The sequence below is a fragment of the Pagrus pagrus genome, assembly GCF_965226575.1.
Source record: "Pagrus pagrus genome assembly, contig: HAP1_SCAFFOLD_33, whole genome shotgun sequence".
NCBI lineage: Eukaryota > Metazoa > Chordata > Actinopteri > Spariformes > Sparidae > Pagrus > Pagrus pagrus.
In genome coordinates, this window is record NW_028175430.1 from 388,054 (window position 1) to 396,253 (window position 8,200).

An 8,200-nucleotide genomic window follows, 5' to 3' on the forward strand; every position below is an offset into this window, starting at 1 on the left:
TTCTACTGTGTATTTCAACTGTGTGCTATGTATTTCTAGTGTATTTGCACTGTGTGCTGTGTATTTCTAGTGTGTATTTGCACTGTGTGCTGTGTATTTCTACTGTGTATTTCTATTGTCTGATCTGTATTTGTACTGTGTGCTGTGTATTTCTACTGTGTATTTCTATTGTGATGTGTATTTCTACTGTAATGTGTATTTCTACTGTGTATTTCTATTGTGATGTGTATTTGTACTGTGATGTCTATTTCTACTGTGTATTTCTATTGTCTGCTCTGTATTTCTTAAGTGTATTTGGACTCTGTGCTGTGTATTTCTACTGTGTACTTCAACTGTGTGCTATGTATTTCTAGTCTATGTGCACTGTGTGCTGTGTATTTCTAAAGTGTATTTCGACTGTGATGTGTATTTCCATTGTGATGTGTATTTCTACTGTGTATTTCTACTGTCTGCTCTGTATTTATACTGTGATGTGTATTTCTACTGTGTATTTCTATTGTCTGCTCTGTATTTCTAAAGTGTATTTCAACTCTGTGCTGTGTATTTCTACTGTTTATTTCTATTGTTGGCTCTGTATTTCTACTGTGTATTTTGACTGTGTGCTATGTATTTCTATAGTATTTGTACTGTGTGCTGTGTATTTCTACTGTGATGTGTATTTCTACTGTGATCTATATTTCTACTGTGTATTTCTACTGTGATGTGTATTTCTACTGTGTATTTCTACAGTATATTTGGACATTGTGATGTGTATTTCTCCAATGTATTTCTACTGTCTGCTATGTATTTCTAGTGTATTTCTACTGTGTGCTGTGTATTTCTACTGTGTATTTCTACTGTGTGCTGTGTATTTCTACTGTGTATTTCTATTGTCTGCTCTATATTTCTGAAGTGTATTTCTACTGTGATGTGTATTTCTACTGTGTATTTCTATTGTCTGCTCTGTATTTCTAAAGTGTATTTTGACTCTGCGCTGTGTATTTCTACTGTGTGCTGTGTACTTCTACTGTGTAATTCTATTGTGATGTGTATTTCTACTGTGTATTTAGACTGTGTGCTATGTATTTCTAGTGTATTTGTACTGTGTGTTGTATATTTGTACCGTGTATTTCTATTGTGATGTGTATTTCTACTGTGATGTGTATTTCTACTGTGTATTTCTATTGTGATGTGTACTTCTACTGTGGTGTGTATTTCTACTGTGTATTTCAACTGTGTGCTATGTATTTCTAGTGTATTTGCACTGTGTGCTGTGTATTTCTACTGTGTATTTGCATTGTGTGCTGTGTATTTCTACTGTGTATTTCTACTGTGATGTGTATTTCTACTGTGTGTTTCTCTTGTCTGCTCTGTATTTCTACTGTGTATTTAGACTGTGTGCTATGTATTTCTAGTGTATTTGTACTGTGTGTTGTGTATTTCTACTGTGTATTTCTATTGTGATGTGTATTTCTACTGTGATGTGTATTTCTACTGTGTATTTCAACTGTGTGCTATGTATTTCTAGTGTATTTGCACTGTGTGCTGTGTATTTCTAGTGTGTATTTGCACTGTGTGCTGTGTATTTCTACTGTGTATTTCTATTGTCTGATCTGTATTTGTACTGTGTGCTGTGTATTTCTACTGTGTATTTCTATTGTGATGTGTATTTCTACTGTAATGTGTATTTCTACTGTGTATTTCTATTGTGATGTGTATTTGTACTGTGATGTCTATTTCTACTGTGTATTTCTATTGTCTGCTCTGTATTTCTTAAGTGTATTTGGACTCTGTGCTGTGTATTTCTACTGTGTACTTCAACTGTGTGCTATGTATTTCTAGTCTATGTGCACTGTGTGCTGTGTATTTCTAAAGTGTATTTCGACTGTGATGTGTATTTCCATTGTGATGTGTATTTCTACTGTGTATTTCTACTGTCTGCTCTGTATTTATACTGTGATGTGTATTTCTACTGTGTATTTCTATTGTCTGCTCTGTATTTCTAAAGTGTATTTCAACTCTGTGCTGTGTATTTCTACTGTTTATTTCTATTGTTGGCTCTGTATTTCTACTGTGTATTTTGACTGTGTGCTATGTATTTCTATAGTATTTGTACTGTGTGCTGTGTATTTCTACTGTGATGTGTATTTCTACTGTGATCTATATTTCTACTGTGTATTTCTACTGTGATGTGTATTTCTACTGTGTATTTCTACAGTATATTTGGACATTGTGATGTGTATTTCTCCAATGTATTTCTACTGTCTGCTATGTATTTCTAGTGTATTTCTACTGTGTGCTGTGTATTTCTACTGTGTATTTCTACTGTGTGCTGTGTATTTCTACTGTGTATTTCTCTTGTCTGCTCTGTATTTCTAATGTGTATTTCGACTGTGTGCTATGTATTTCTAGTGTATTTGCACTGTGTGCTGTGTATTTCTACTGTGTATTTCTACTGTGATGTGTATTTCTACTGTGTATTTTGACTGTGTGCTGTGTATTTCTACTGTGCATTTCTTTTTTCTTGTGATGAAATTTTTATTTTATTTTCCAAACTTTGAAAAAGGCAGTGCATTTTAATAACAAATACAAAACATGATGACAGACATAAGAATGAGAAAACCACAATAGTAAAAAAAAAAAAAAAAAACAACATATAAAATAACCACCCCACCCGCCCACCACCACCACCACCCCTGGGCCCCCCAGAACCAAAAGCTACTAGCAAATTAGGTGGCTAGATCCGCTCCTTTAGTTTCCCTGCCACTGAGACCCACAGCTCAATCTCGGATTCCTTGACTCCAATCACACGAGCAGTGGACAACTCCAGGTAAATAATATCAAGAAATGTGAGGATCCAATTGTTCACTGACAGCTTATCGGGGTGTTTCTACCTCATAGCTACTAATTTCTTAGCTGCAGTAAGGCCAGCAAAAATAAGTCTTTTCTGCTGTCCAGATGTTGAAAACTGAGATAAATCATTCAGGAGTAAAGTAGTTATTGACACCGGAATTGTCAAAGAAAAAATATTTGATAAGTGAGAAGATACACGGCTCCAAAAACTAGCGACAGGAGGGCATTGCCAGAACATGTGAAGAAATGTACCAGGAGCCCCGAGGGAACACAGGGTGCACCGGGAGTCAGCCACCAGACCCATTAAGTGCAATCTTCGTGGGGTTAGGTAAGTTCTATGAGCATAATTCAGGTGGATTTGTTGGTGATTTGGATTACGTGAAGTCAACAAAATGTCAGACCAAACCGTGTCCCAATCAAAATCACTTCTCCACTGTTTGTCTAAGAGCAGGTCCTTGTAAGAGGACTTCAGTAGAAAAGTATAAAAAGTAGAGACAAAGCCCCGGGAGGTTCCTCTGCTCGTAACAAGTTTGTGAAAGGGGTGTTGTTTCAGTGGCTAACCCCACGGGACTCCATAGGCCTTAAGTGCCGCCCTAAGCTGAAGATAAAAAAAGAAAGATGAGCCTGGCAGGTCATAACAGTCTTTCAGATCCTGAAATGAGCGAAGACCAGTATCATTATAAACATCCCCTAAGGTGTGAATGCCTTTCTTCTCCCACTGAGAAAAAGTAATGGGCCTCTGTCTTATCACAATTTGGTTGTTATTAAATACTGTGTATTTCTACTGTGCATTTCAACTGTGTGCTATGTATTTCTAGTGTATTTGCACTGTGTGCTGTGTATTTCTACTGTGTATTTCTACTGTGATGTGTATTTCCATTGTGATATGTAATTCTACTGTGTATTTTGACTGTGCTATGTATTTCTAGTGTATTTGTACTGTGTGCGGTGTATTTCTACCCTGTATTTCTATTGTGATGTGTATTTCTCTTGTCTGCTCTGTATTTCTACTGTGTATTTCGACTGTGCTGTGTATTTCTAGTGCATTTGTACTGTGTGCTGTGTATTTCTACTGTGTATTTCTACTGTGATGCGTATTTCTACTGTGTATTTCGACTGTGTGCTATGTATTTCTAGTGTATTTCTACTGTTTGCTATGTATTTCTACTGTGTATTTCTATTGTGATGTGTATTTCTACTGTGTATTTCTACTGTGAGTTGTATTTCTCTGTGTATGTCTATTGTCTCCTCCTTTTTTCTACTGTGTATTTTGACTGTGTGCTATGTATTTCTTGTGTATTTGCACTGTGTGCTGTGTATTTCTTCTGTGTGTTTCTACAGTGATGTGTATTTCTACTGTGTATTTCTATTGTGATGTGTATTTCTACTGTGATGTGTATTTCTACTTTGTATTTCTATTGTGATGTGTATTTCTACTGTGATGTTTATTTCCACTGTGTATTTCTATTGTCTGCTGTGTATTTCTACTGTCTGCTGTGTATTTCTAATGTGTATTTCTATTGTAATGTGTATTTCTACTGTATATTTGGACTGTGTCCTATGTATTTCTAGTGTATTTCTACTGTGTGCTGTGTATTTCTACTGTGTATTTCTATTGTGATGTGCATTTCTACTGTGTATTTCTATTGTGATGTGTATTTCTACTGTGACATGTATTTCCACTGTGTATTTCTATTGTCTGCTCTCTATTACTACTGTGATGTGTATTTCTACTGTGTATTTCTATTATCTGCTCTGTATTTCTAAAGTGTATTTCAACTCTGTGCTGTGTATTTCTACTGTTTATTTCTATTGTTGGCTCTGTATTTCTACTGTGTATTTCTCTTGTCTGCTCTGTATTTCTACTGTGTATTTCGACTGTGCTGTGTATTTCTAGTGCATTTGTACTGTGTGCTGTGTATTTCTACTGTGTATTTCTACTGTGATGCGTATTTCTACTGTGTATTTCGACTGTGTGATATGTATTTCTAGTGTATTTCTACTGTTTGCTGTGTATTTCTACTGTGTATTTCTATTGTGATGTGTATTTCTACTATGTATTTCTACTGTGATTTGTATTTCTCTGTGTATGTCTATTGTCTCCTCCTTTTTTCTACTGTGTATTTCTATTGTGATGTGTATTTCTACTGTATATTTCGACTGTGTCCTATGTATTTCTAGTGTATTTGTACTGTGTGCTGTGTATTTCTACTGTGTATTTCTATTGTGATGTGCATTTCTACTGTGTATTTCTATTGTGATGTGTATTTCTACTGTGACGTGTATTTCCACTGTGTATTTCTATTGTCTGCTCTGTATTACTACTGTGATGTGTATTTCTACTGTGTATTTCTATTATCTGCGCTGTATTTCTAAAGTGTATTTCAACTCTGTGCTGTGTATTTCTACTGTGTATTTCTACTGTTTATTTCTATTGTTGGCTCTGTATTTCTACTGTTTATTTCTCTTGTCTGCTCTGTGTATTTCGACTGTGCTGTGTATTTCTAGTGCATTTGTACTGTGTGCTGTGTATTTCTACTGTGTATTTCTACTGTGATGCGTATTTCTACTGTGTATTTCGACTGTGTGCTATGTATTTCTAGTGTATTTCTACTGTTTGCTGTGTATTTCTACTGTGTATTTCTATTGTGATGTGTATTTCTACTGTGTATTTCTACTGTGATTTGTATTTCTCTGTGTATATCTATTGTCTCCTCCTTTTTTCTACTGTGTATTTCGACTGTGTGCTATGTATTTCTTGTGTATTTGCACTGTGTGCTGTGTATTTCTTCTGTGTTTCTACAGTGATGTGTATTTCTACTGTGTACTTCTATTGTGATGTGTATTTCTACTGTGATGTGTATTTCTACTGTGTATTTCTATTGTGTATTTCTATTGTGATGTGTATTTCTACTGTGATGTGTATTTCCACTGTGTATTTCTATTGTCTGCTGTGTATTTCTACTGTCTGCTGTGTATTTCTACTGTGTATGTCTATTGTGATGTGTATTTCTACTGTATATTTCGACTGTGTCCTATGTATTTCTAGTGTATTTGTACTGTGTGCTGTGTGTTTCTACTGTGTATTTCTATTGTGATGTGTATTTCTACTGTCTATTTCTACTGTGATTTGTATTTCTCTGTGTATATCTATTGTGTCCTCCTTTTTTCTACTGTGTATTTTGACTGTGTGCTATGTATTTCTTGTGTATTTGCGCTGCGTGCTGTGTATTTCTTCTGTGTGTTTCTACAGTGATGTGTATTTCTACTGTGTATTTCTATTGTGATGTGTATTTCTACTGTATATTTCGACTGTGTCCTATGTATTTCTAGTGTATTTGTATTGTGTGCTGTGTGTTTCTACTGTGTATTTCTATTGTGATGTGCATTTCTACTGTGTATTTCTATTGTGATGTGTATTTCTACTGTGACGTGTATTTCCACTGTGTATTTCTATTGTCTGCTCTGTATTACTACTGTGATGTGTATTTCTACTGTGTATTTCTATTGTGATGTGCATTTCTACTGTGTATTTCTATTGTGATGTGTATTTCTACTGTGACGTGTATTTCCACTGTGTATTTCTATTGTCTGCTCTGTATTACTACTGTGTGCTGTGTGTTTCTACTGTGTATTTCTATTGTGATGTGCATTTCTACTGTGTATTTCTATTGTGATGTGTATTTCTACTGTGACGTGTATTTCCACTGTGTATTTCTATTGTCTGCTCTGTATTACTACTGTGATGTGTATTTCTACTGTGTATTTCTATTGTGATGTGCATTTCTACTGTGTATTTCTATTGTGATGTGTATTTCTACTGTGACGTGTATTTCCACTGTGTATTTCTATTGTCTGCTCTGTATTACTACTGTGTGCTGTGTATTTCTACTGTGTATTTCTACTGTGTGCTGTGTATTTCTACTGTGTATTTCTCTTGTCTGCTCTGTATTTCTACTGTGTATTTTGACTGTGTGCTATGTATTTCTAGTGTATTTGCACTGTGTGCTGTGTATTTCTACTGTGTATTTCTATTGTGATGTGTATTTCTACTGTGATTTCTATTTCTCTGTGTATGTCTATTGTCTCCTCCTTTTTTCTACTGTGTATTTTGACTGTGTGCTATGTATTTCTTGTGTATTTGCAGTGTGTGCTGTGTATTTCTTCTGTGTGTTTCTATTGTGATGTGTATTTCTACTGTGTATTTCTATTGTGATGTGTATTTCTACTGTGATGTGTATTTCCACTGTGTATTTCGACGGTGTCTTATGTATTTCTAGTGTATTTGTACTGTGTGCTGTGTATTTCTACTGTGCATTTCTACTGTGTATTTCTATTGTGATGTGTATTACTACTGTGACGTGTATTTCCACTGTGACGTGTATTTCCACTGTGTATTTCTATTGTCTGCTCTGTATTACTACTGTGATGTGTATTTCTACTGTGTATTTCTATTGTGATGTGCATTTCTACTGTGTATTTCTATTGTGATGTGTATTTCTACTGTGACGTGTATTTCCACTGTGTATTTCTATTGTCTGCTCTGTATTACTACTGTGTGCTGTGTATTTCTACTGTGTATTTCTACTGTGTGCTGTGTATTTCTACTGTGTATTTCTCTTGTCTGCTCTGTATTTCTACTGTGTATTTTGACTGTGTGCTATGTATTTCTAGTGTATTTGCACTGTGTGCTGTGTATTTCTACTGTGTATTTCTATTGTGATGTGTATTTCTACTGTGATTTCTATTTCTCTGTGTATGTCTATTGTCTCCTCCTTTTTTCTACTGTGTATTTTGACTGTGTGCTATGTATTTCTTGTGTATTTGCAGTGTGTGCTGTGTATTTCTTCTGTGTGTTTCTATTGTGATGTGTATTTCTACTGTGTATTTCTATTGTGATGTGTATTTCTACTGTGATGTGTATTTCCACTGTGTATTTCGACTGTGTCTTATGTATTTCTAGTGTATTTGTACTGTGTGCTGTGTATTTCTACTGTGCATTTCTACTGTGTATTTCTATTGTGATGTGTATTTCTACTGTGACGTGTATTTCCACTGTGACGTGTATTTCCACTGTGTATTTCTATTGTCTGCTCTGTATTACTACTGTGATGTGTATTTCTACTGTGTATTTCTATTGTCTGCTCTGTATTTCTAAAGTGTATTTCAACTCTGTGCTGTGTATTTCTACTGTGTATTTCTATTGTGATATGTATTTCTACTGTTTATTTCTATTGTTGGCTCTGTATTTCTACTGTGTATTTCTCTTGTCTGCTCTGTATTTCTACTGTGTATATTGACTGTGTGCTACAGTAGGTACTACTTCGTTGTGGCCGAGTTCACGCGTGATTCTCGCGTGAATCACGCG